The sequence below is a fragment of the Neopelma chrysocephalum genome, unplaced genomic scaffold, assembly GCF_003984885.1.
Source record: "Neopelma chrysocephalum unplaced genomic scaffold, ASM398488v2 Primary Assembly neopelma1_163, whole genome shotgun sequence".
Lineage (NCBI taxonomy): Eukaryota > Metazoa > Chordata > Aves > Passeriformes > Pipridae > Neopelma > Neopelma chrysocephalum.
In genome coordinates this window covers 310,553-320,935 of record NW_020897825.1, presented here as the reverse complement: position 1 = coordinate 320,935, position 10,383 = coordinate 310,553, and the positions used below count along the sequence as shown (strand labels likewise).

At 47.4% G+C, this 10,383-nt stretch overlaps 1 protein-coding gene across 1 annotated transcript in view; it reads left to right on the top strand.

The window, feature by feature from the left end:
- The first annotated feature begins 243 nt into the window (after nt 1-243).
- GKN2 (gastrokine 2) overlaps nt 244-10,383 on the top strand; it is a 25,581-nt gene continuing 15,441 nt past the window's right edge. Inside the window, exons 1-2 of the mRNA XM_027701587.1 lie at nt 244-485; nt 8,443-8,575. The gene's annotated coding sequence lies outside the window, so the exon portion shown is untranslated. The remainder of the gene's footprint in view (nt 486-8,442; nt 8,576-10,383) is intronic.

Below are 10,383 nucleotides of genomic sequence, written 5' to 3'. Positions count from 1 at the left end.
TGGATAAGCTTTAACATTTCACATATGTGTGTCACCCCTGAGACAGAGCACTTCTCTCTTTCATGTTTGAGTGGGCACATGGAGTTACATCCCTGGCAGAAGGGACATTTCACCCATGCCGTCCCCACCCCTCTGGCATTTTCTCTCTGTGATCCCTGCAGAAATCACTAAGAGGTCACTTGGTGCCAAGAAAGACTCAAAACCATTTAAACTGTCCAGCCTTAAGAGTTTTATGAGAAAGTGATTCGTCTACTTACAGTGAACTTCATTTTGATGGTAAGCCAGGCAAACTCTGCTGGTAATTGATGTGTACTCTTAGTTTTTATACATAATACCCCAAAGTTAAATGTGAAAATGGGTTTACCTTATTGGCAGGTGCCCTGTGTTCACAGAAGCATGACGGGTTTCCTGAGGAAGTGCTCTGATAAGAGGAGGCTTTGATAGCAGCCTGATTGAATTCATTGCGTAGAGGGAAACTTGTCATGGTAAGTCCAGAGTATTTAACAGTAACTTTTAAATGGAAAGGAATAATGATCAGAAGCAGAGACCAGATTCCCAGTAGACTTGTAATGACACTTTGTGCCTGTGTGGCAAAGGACTCGGCCTGACGTTGTACCTATAACCAAACCCACCCTTCAGATCAGGGCAGGTGGTGATCTTGCTGTGTTAAAAATGTTGCCAGTCCTTGGAGATCATGAGGCTGGTTCTAAATCACAGAAGCCACACTTACATTTTCATGTGGGTTTTTTGTTCCTTACTGTCTAGCAAGAGTAAAACTGCTGGAATTCTTTCTGGTTTCATCCTAGAAGCTTAAGCTTGATATTTTCCTTTGTAACTGTGGAACATTATTAATTCTACTTGACCTGTCCTTGAGCCACAGTTTTCTAGGCTGGGACTCAATCCTGGTCCAATCCTGATCTGCAGAGATGCCGAAGCCTTTCTGTATAACCCTGCCTTTATCTAGAGCATGGCGCACCCGAGTGCAAATGGGGGCATGGAGAGTTGGTGTTTTGAGGTGTTGCTTCACTCTTTACTTTTCTCCCACTACCTCCTCATTCCCTGATAAAGTAAATATTTATGAAAAGTACCTGGAAAAATACCCTGTGAGTCACCAGGAGAGTTTATCATGATCACATAATCTCCCCTTGACTTGATTGAATCCTTCTCCTTTAGATGTTAAAACTCTTGTTGAGCACTCAGACTTGAACTGAAATGGTGCAATTATTCCTTTCACTTGATGCTCAAGATTCTTTGATTTTCTAGTGGATGATAGTGTCAACTAATGGGTCAAATTCTGGCAATTTTGCTTAGATTAAGAGTAATTCTGTATCTTAATGATGTTACCAGTGGAGTTTTGGGGTTTTGATCATGGATCAACTTTTATGACACCACACCTGCTGGCAACACATGGGATCCACCTGTCTCAAAGAGGAAAAAGGATCTTAGCTCAGGGGTTGACAGGGCTTGTTGAGAGAGTTTTAAATCAGACTCTCTGCATCACTCTCTACAACTCCCTGACAGGAGGGTGTAGCCAGGTGGGGGTTGGTCTCTTCTGCCAGGCAGCGATCAGTAAGACAAGAGGGCTCGGTCTTAAGCTCTGCCAGGGGAGGTTTAGGTTACATATTAGGAAGAAATTCTTTACAGAGAGGGTAATCAGGCATTGGAATGGGCTGCCCAGGGAAGTGGTGGATTCTCTGTCCCTGGAGGTTTTTAAGGTGAGACTGGATGTAGCATCAGTGCCATGGTCTGGTAACCACGGCGGGGTTGGATGAAGGATTGGACTTGATGGTCTCAGAGGTCCCTTCCAACCCAGCTGATTCTGTGATTCTAAGATTCTATGAAGGATGTGGGGACATAGCCAAGCTCAAGAGATAAGGTGTGGGAAGGGGAGAACTATAGTGACCACCCAAGGAGCAAAAAGAGGCTTAAAAGGGGATACCTCCAGCAAGAACAAGCATCCAAAGACATAAGCACAGGACAGGATTATGGGGCATCCCTTTGCACCCCCACTGCTAACACAGTCAAATGCCTCTGTAAAGTGCCTGTAGACCAACTCACTCAATATGGGGAACAAAAAGGAGGAACTAGACATCCGTGTGCAGTCACAGGCTTTTGATCTCCTTGCGATTGCAGAGACCTGGTGGGACAACTCGGGTGACTGGAATGTTGTCATGAGGGGATACATCTGTTTAGGAGAAAAGGCGGAAGGCAGGAGGGCGTAGTGGTGGAGTTGCCCTCTGTTTGAGGGGATTTTGACCTCTACTGGTGGTTATTTGCCCTCTGTTTGGAATGTATTGAGCTCAGTCTTGGGGTGGATGACGAGCAAGTGGAGAGCTTATGAGTTAGGATAAAAGGGAACACTAGTAAGAGCGACATCATTGTGGGTGTTTGCTACAGGTTGCCTGATCAGGAGGAGGAAGAAGTGGATGAGCCTTCTACAGATAGCCTCAAAGTGACGGGCACTGGTTCTTGTGGGGGACTTTAACTACCCTGACATCTGCTGAAGAAGCAATACAGTGAAGCAGAAACAGTCCAAGAGGTTCCTGAACAACATTGAAGTCAACTTCCTGTCAGAGTAGTGGAGGACCCCACAAGGAATGGTGTGCTGCTCAACCTCCTACTAACAAACAGAGAAGGCCTTATTGGAGATATGAAGGTTGGGGGCAGCCTTGGCTGTTGGGACCATGAGATTGTGGAGTTCAGTGTCGGGCTGTAAGATTGTAACCATGGACTTCAGGAGAGCTAACTTTAGCCTCTTTAGGAATCATCTTGGAAGAATCCTGTGGAAACAGGTTGTGCAGGAAAGAAGGGTCCAAGAGAGTTGGTTGATATTCAAGGATCACTTCCTCCAGGCTCAAGAATGCTGCATCTCAATGAGAAGAAATCAGGCAGAGGGGAAGAGACCTGCATGGATGAATAAAGAACTCCTGTTATTACTCAAGCATAGGCAGGAAATATACAGGATAGGGAAGCAGGGTCAGGCCACTTGGAATCATAGAATCAGAGAATCAGCTGGGTTGGAAGGGACCTCTGAGATCATCAAGTCCAACCCTTGGTCCACTGCTGCTGTGGTTACTAGACCATGGCACTGATGCTACATCCAGTCTCACCTTAGAAACCTCCAGGGACAGAGAATCCACCACTTCCCTGGGCAACCCATTCCAATGCCTGATCACCCTCTCTGGAAAGAAATTCTTCCTAATATCCAACCTAAACCTCCCCTGGCACAGCTGAAGACCCCGAGCCCTCTTGTCTTGCTGATGGTTGCCTGGCAGAAGAGACCAACCCCCACCTGGCTCCCCCCTCCTGTCAGGGAGTTGCAGAGAGTGAGGAGGTCTCCCCTGAGCCTCCTCTTCTCCAGGCTGAACAGCCCCAGCTCCCTCAGCCTCTCCTCATACGACTTGTGCTCCAGTCCCTTCCCCAGCCTCGTTGCCCTTCTCTGGACCTGCTCCAGGACCTCAATGTCCTTCCTGAACTGAGGGCCCAGAACTGGACACAGCACTCCAGGGGTGGCCTCACCAGTGCTGAGTCCAGGGCAAGAATCACTTCCCTGCTCCTGCTGCCACACTGTTCCTGAGCCAGGCCAGGATCCATTGGCTTCTTGGCCACCTGGGCACACTCTGGCTCCTGTTCAGCTCCCTGTCCATCCACACTCCCAGCTCCCTCCCTGCCTGGCTGCTCTCCAGCCACTCTGTCCCAGCCCGTGGGGCTGCCGGGGGTTGTTGTGGCCAAAGTGCAGGACCCAGCACTTGGCCTTGTTGAACCTCATCCCGTTGGAATCAGCCCATGGATCCAGCCTGTCCAAGTCCCTCTGCAGAGCCCTCCTGCCTTCCAGCTGATCAACACACCCCTGAACTTGGTGTCATCTGCAGATTTGCTGATGATGGGCTCAATCCCCTCATCTAAATCATCGATGAAGATATTAAATAGAACTGGGCCCAACACTGATCCCTGGGGACACCACTGGTGACCAGATCCCAACTGGATGCAGTTCTGTTCCCCACCACCCTCTGGGCCTGGCCCTCCAGCCAGTTCCTAATCCAGCAGAGAGTGCCCCTCTCCAAGCCTTGGCTGCAGCTTTTCCAGAAGTGTGCCCTGGGAGACGGTGTCTAAGGCTTTGCTGAAGTCGAGACAGACACATCCACACCTTCCCCTCACCCACCAGGTGGGTCACCTGGTCATAAAAGGAGATCAGGTTGGTCAGACAGGACCTGCCCTTCCTAAACCCGTGCTGGCTGGGTCTGATCCCTTGTCCATCCTGTAGGTGCTGTGGGACTGCACTGAGGATGATCTGCTCCAGAACCTTGACAGGCACTGAGCTCAGGCTGATGGGCCTGGAGTTTCCCGGGTCCTCCTTCCAGCCCTTTTTGTGGATGGGTGTGACATTCACCAACTTCCAATCATCTGGGACCTCCCCAGTGAGCCAGGGCTGTTGGTAGATGATGGAGAGAGGCTTGGTGAGCTCTTCCACCAGCTCCCTCATCACCCTGGGGTGAATCCCATCTGGTCCCATAGACTTGTGAGGATCCAAGTGGCTCAGCAGGTTGCTAACTGTTTCCACCTGGATTACACAGGGCTATTCAGCTTCTTATCTCTGTCTACAAGCTCCAGAAGCCAGCTGTCCTCAGGACAACCTGTCCTACTGTTGGAAACTGAGCTGTTAAACACCTCAGCCTTTTCCTCGTCTTTGATAACTATGTTCCCACCCATGTCCAATAAAGAATGGAGGTTTTCCTTGCCCCTCCTTTTGCTATTGATGTATCTGTAGAAGGACTTTTTGTTATCCTTCACAGAACTGGCTAGATTGAATTCAAATTTCGCCTTCATCTCTCTAATTTTCTTTCTACGTGACCTAACTATATTCCTAAACTCTTCCTAAGTAGCCAGCCCTTTTTTCCGTAATTTGTAGGCTCTCTTTTTTACCCTAATTTCCTTCAAAATCTCCCTGTTCAGCCAGGCCGGTCGTCTTCCCCATCAGCTCGCCTTTCGGCACACTGGGACAGCTCATGTGTGCTCAAGACTTGCTTCTTGAAGCATGTCCATCCCTCCTGGACCCCTTTGTTTTCAAGGGTTGTTTCCCAGGGTACACTCTGAACTAGTCTTCTGAACAGGACGAAATCTACCCTCCAGAAGTCCAGCGTAGAGGTTTTATTGATGGCCCTCCTTGCATGCCTGAGTATTGAAAACTCTCTTATTTCATGGTCACTGTGCCCTAGACGGCCTCTGACCACCACATCTCCCACCAGCCCCTCTCTGTTTGAGAATAGAAGGTCTAGCAGGGCCCCATCCCTGGTAGGCTCATTTACTAGCTGGAGCAGGAATGAATATAGAGAGGTTGTCAGAGTAAGTAGAAATAAGATAAGGAAGACCAAGGCCCATTTGGAATTAAATCTGGCCAAGGATGTCAAGGACAACAAGAATGATTTCTTCAAATACATCAACAACGAAAGGAAAACCAAGGCTAATGTGGGCTCATTAGTTAATGGAGAAGGGACCCTGGTGACAGAGGACACAGAGAAGGCAGTTACTGAATGCCTTCTTTGCATTGGTCTGCGCTGCTAAGACCAGCCCTCAGAGATCTCTGACCCGAGGCCAGCTTGGAAGGAAAACTTTCCCTTGCTCAAGGAGGATTGGGTTAGAGAACACCTGGGCAAATTTGACATCCACAAGTCCATGGGCCCTGACGAGATGCATCCACGAGTGCTGAGAGAGTTGGTGGACACCTCAGCGAGGCTGCTCCTGATCATCTTTGAAAGGTTGTGGCAATAAGGAGAGGTGCTGAGGGACTGGAAGAAAGCAAATGTCACCCCAGTCTTCCAAAGAAGGAGACCCAGGGAACTATTGACCAGTCAGCCTCTCCTCCATCCCTGGAAAGGTGATAGAGTGCCTCATTCTGGAGGCCATCGCTGTCCACATGGAGGACAAGGAGGTGATCAGAAGTCAGCATGGATTCACTAAAGGTGAATCATGCTTGACCAACCTGATTGCCTTCTATGATGAAATGACGACCTGGATGGATGAGGGGTGGATATTGTTGATGAATGGATTAGCAGTGGTTACTGTTGACCTCACCTTCAGCAAGGCTTTTGACTCTGTCTCTCACAACATCCTCATAGGCAAACTCAGGAAGTGTGCACTGGATGTGTGAACCATGAGGTGGATTGAGAACTGGCTGAGCAACATATCTCAGGAGATCATAACCAGAGGCACAGGGTCTATTTGGAGGCCTGTCACTAGTGGTGTCCCCCAGGGTTCAATGCTGGGCCCAGTATTGTTTAACTTACTCGTCAGTGACTTGGATGAGAGGGTCGATGCCTCCTCAACAAGTTTGCTGCTGACACAAACATGGGAGGGGTGGCCGATCCCCCAGAGTGCTGTGCAGCCCTTCAGAGGGACCTTGACAGGTTGGAGAGATGGGCAGAGTGTGTGAAGTTTAGCAAGAGCAAATGCAGGTCTTGCACCCGAGGAAAATAACCCCAAGCATTGGTACAGGCTGAGGGTGACCTGCTGGAGAGCACCTCTGTGGAGAAGAACCTGGGGGTCCTGGTGGACAATAAGTTGTCCCTGAGCCAGCAGCGTGCCTTGTGGGCAAGAAACTGAAATGGTGTTCTGGAGTGCATGAGGAAGAGCATTTCCAGCAGGTCAAGGGAGGTGATCCTGCCCCTCTGCTCAGCTCTAAAGAGGCCACATCTGGAGTCCTGTGTCCAGTTCTGGGCTCCTCAGTACAGGAGAGACACGGAGCTCCATGGTCCAGTGGAGGCTATGAAGATGATGTGGAGACTGGAATATCTCTCTCACAAGGACAGGCTGAGAGAGTTGGGCCTGTTTAACCTCAGGAAGAGGCAACTGAGAAGGGACCTCATCAATGTCAGTGTCTATGGGGAGATGTCAGAGGATGGACGAGGCTCTGCCCGGGGGTGCCCAGCAACAGGACAAAAGGCAATGGACAGAAACTGATGCCTGGGAAGCTCTACCTGAATATGAGGAAGAACTTCCTTCCTGAGCAGTGACCAAGCACTGGAACAGGTTGCCCAGGGAGGTCTCGGACTCTCCATCACTGGAGATACTCTAGAACCATTTGGACACAATCCTGTGCCATGTGCTCTGGGATGACCCTGCTGGAGCAAGGAGGCTGAACTAGATGACCCACTGTGGTCCCTTCCAACCTGACTCATTCTGTGATTCTGTGATTGAAAATATTTGGCCATATGAAAATAACACAGAAATTAGGTTTCCTGTGACAATAAATGTTGCTGTGTTGTAACAACATATTACTTGCTCTGCCTGTTTCTCAAAGTGTAACAGATGAGGAAAGAGGGGTTTTATTTGGGGAAAAATTTAAGAGGCTTCACTTAAATTTGAAGTATGGAAGGCACAAGGACTGCTTTGAGAATGTGGCATCATTGTGAAATGTCATGTTCACCAAGGGGTTTGGAGTCATGGCTTCCTAAGCTAAACCTCCCTCTGCCTGAGGCCTGGGAAAAGCTCCTTCCTTCAGCTACTTCATATAGAAGGCGCTTCGAGGACTCTGGTGCTTGGCTCCGAGCACGTGTGTGCTGATTTCAGGTACGTTTCTGGGAGTTGTGTGATAAACTGTGGGGGAAAAGCCTCCAAAAAGCAAGGCTTTCCTATTGGAAGTATATCCAGGCTTTGCCTGAGACAACCAACTTGGACTGTGTTCTCTCTTGTAATCGTGTTAATTAGTCAAATGCTTTTTAGAAATTAATCTTTAATTTTTATCTTTGTCTGACAGGATGAGCAGAATTCAGTCAGTCCAATAGAAGCTGAAAACTATGAGATCGTGGTTACTGCTGAAATTCTCCTTCAGTGAATAACTGTGGATCTCCCAGGTTGCTCTGCCCTTACCTGTGTCTAAGCACATTGCTGCTTAGGAAAGCAGGAGCTCATGTTTCTTGGGTGTTTTTCAGAAGAAATGAGTGTATAAAGGCATAATGACTAAGGGAAAGTTAAATTAGGCTTTACTTCAAAGGCACTTAAATTCAAGTAAAGCTTATTGCAGCCAACTGATGCCTTGGTTGGACTCCTTGAGTGCAGAGGAGGTGTAGTCTGCCAGCAGTGGGAGTGCAGCACCCTGTGTTTCAGTGTGTTCATGTTGTACCCACTGTGCATAAGGTGTTTATATATGGTGCATGAAAGTAATGAACTACTAAAAGAAAAGACTTATAGTTCCTCTAGTCAGACTGCTAAGAAGTTGTTTTGGTTCATGACATGGCTGGAGTTCCTTTTTATTTCACTCATGTATGTTTGGTATTAAAACACAGATAAAACTACTAAGAAGTTTCTTTCCAGTCCCTACTGGAAAAAGAGTTTGAGAAATGCCAAGGAGAAGGCAAAGTAGGGCATGACAAGAGCTGAATGATTGTGTTAAGGTACTAAATCCCTCCTAAACTTTGTTTCTTGCCTATATCTGTCATTCTTCAGTGTCCACAAAATGAGAACTGATGGTCTGTGAGGGAATTAAAAAACTTGAGCCATACTGAAAAGGAAGGAGTTTGACAGCAACAGACTCCTGCTTGTGTCTCTCCTCTGCTGGGACTGCTGTGTGCTCATCCAGGTAATTCAGATGCTTTTCCCCAAGAGCTGCCTCAGGGAACTCTGCAGCCTTTCAACCCCCTACACAATGAAACCTCTGGGGCCACTGAGAGGATGCCAAAAACCGAGGGACTTCATATGACTGGTGTTTGTGCTAGATAGATTTGGATTCACCTGGATAACCCAGAGCATCCTGCCCTTTCTGTTAGAGGAGAGGAAATAATCTTGATTTTAAAATTCTGAGCAACAGGGATCCTGCCTTGCTAAAAAAAAAAAATGTACTCTGATTCCCCTCTAAAATTCTCAACTGTCAAATGTTTGGGCTTGACTTCTCACTCTCTTTGATTTTTGTCTCTGACAGTGGCTTGACCAGGAGAGGATTGGGAATCTTTCACTCTCTCAGGTGATCAACAGTTGTGTTTATACTGTGTATGCATCTTTGAAGGACATTTTCAACCACTTTAGTGTTCAACATGAGGCCATTACCCAGTCCCTGCTATTCACTGCAAAAGAGAGGACTTGATATTATAGGTAAAGAACAACTCAGTAAATCCCAGAAAGGAGACTCCTCTTGCCCTAAAAAAGGTAGATTCATTGCTTTGTCCTTCCTTCTTTCTGCCTTTTGTGCTGCTTCAATCAAGATTTTTTATGTGAGGCATCTTTCCCTACCCAGGGAAAGGAAGGTCATAACTCTGAACGTGTTGTTTGTAACGTGCACGCCCTGGGGGTTGCCCAGCTCTCTGGGTGTGCCCAGTGTTGAGAGCTGGCAATGAAAAGAACATTAGAAGAGCTCGAAGGGGTCAGAAGAGAGACAGTCAAAATGCTTTTTGTGGAATTTCATAGATGACTGAGGCTCATAGTAATGAGAAACAAACCAGAGATGTTCTATGCAAAAGATTTTTAATTGAAAGCTTTGGTCACCAATTGATCTGTTTCAGCATCTGACCCATCAAGACCAAAAATCTTGACAGTGGAGATGCAAGGGAAGAAGGGCACTGGGGTTGGCTTTAGGCAGCAGCTCTGGAGCCCTCACACTTGTTTCAAGAAAGCTGAGAGTTTTGGAGCTCATAATTCGGGCCATTTCCTCTGCAGTACTTCAGCTCCACAAGTCGCAGGACATCAAGTGCAGTGCATGATTGTGGATTGTAATTGAGTCCTTTAAAAAGAAAACAAATTACTATGAGTTAATAGCTGAGATATTGGCAGGTAATCTATGAGGGTGTATTTTTGTTGCTCAGAGCAAGCAAGGTTGTGAATAATTGCTGCAATAGGAATGTTTTAATATACAAATATAAGATTCTTTTTGGAGTCACGAAACACTAATGCAATGAGACAATAGTGGTTCATAGAATTACCCCTTTTCTTAGCGTGGGCATTGACAAGGAGGTGAGCCTGAAAAATTCTGAGCCCAAACTTAAGGCACCTTAAGCTTCACAGAAAGGGGTAGTAAGGGTTTGGAGCAGGTCAGTTCTGCAGGCTGGGCCGCAAGCCTGGTGCAGTGCTGATCTGCAGAGATGCCGAAGGCTTTCTGCCTAACCTGATGCTCTCACTTTCTGTCCATCTTGAGTTGGAAGAGGACCACTGGTGCTATAGTCATTCCCCAAGGGAAAAAATGCCAGGTCAATGGGAGACGGAATTGATTTGCTTGCACTCACCGTGAACTTCATAAGCTTTGTAGGTGGTGAGTCCACTGCACATAGCAATTGTGTTTGCTCCATAGGAGTTGAGGTTGTTGACCAATCCACTGGTGACAAAGGTGAGCTTCCTTGCAGGTCTTCCAAGACTCAGTAGGTTCTAGACACCAAAAGAGAGCGTTCAGCAAGATCAGTG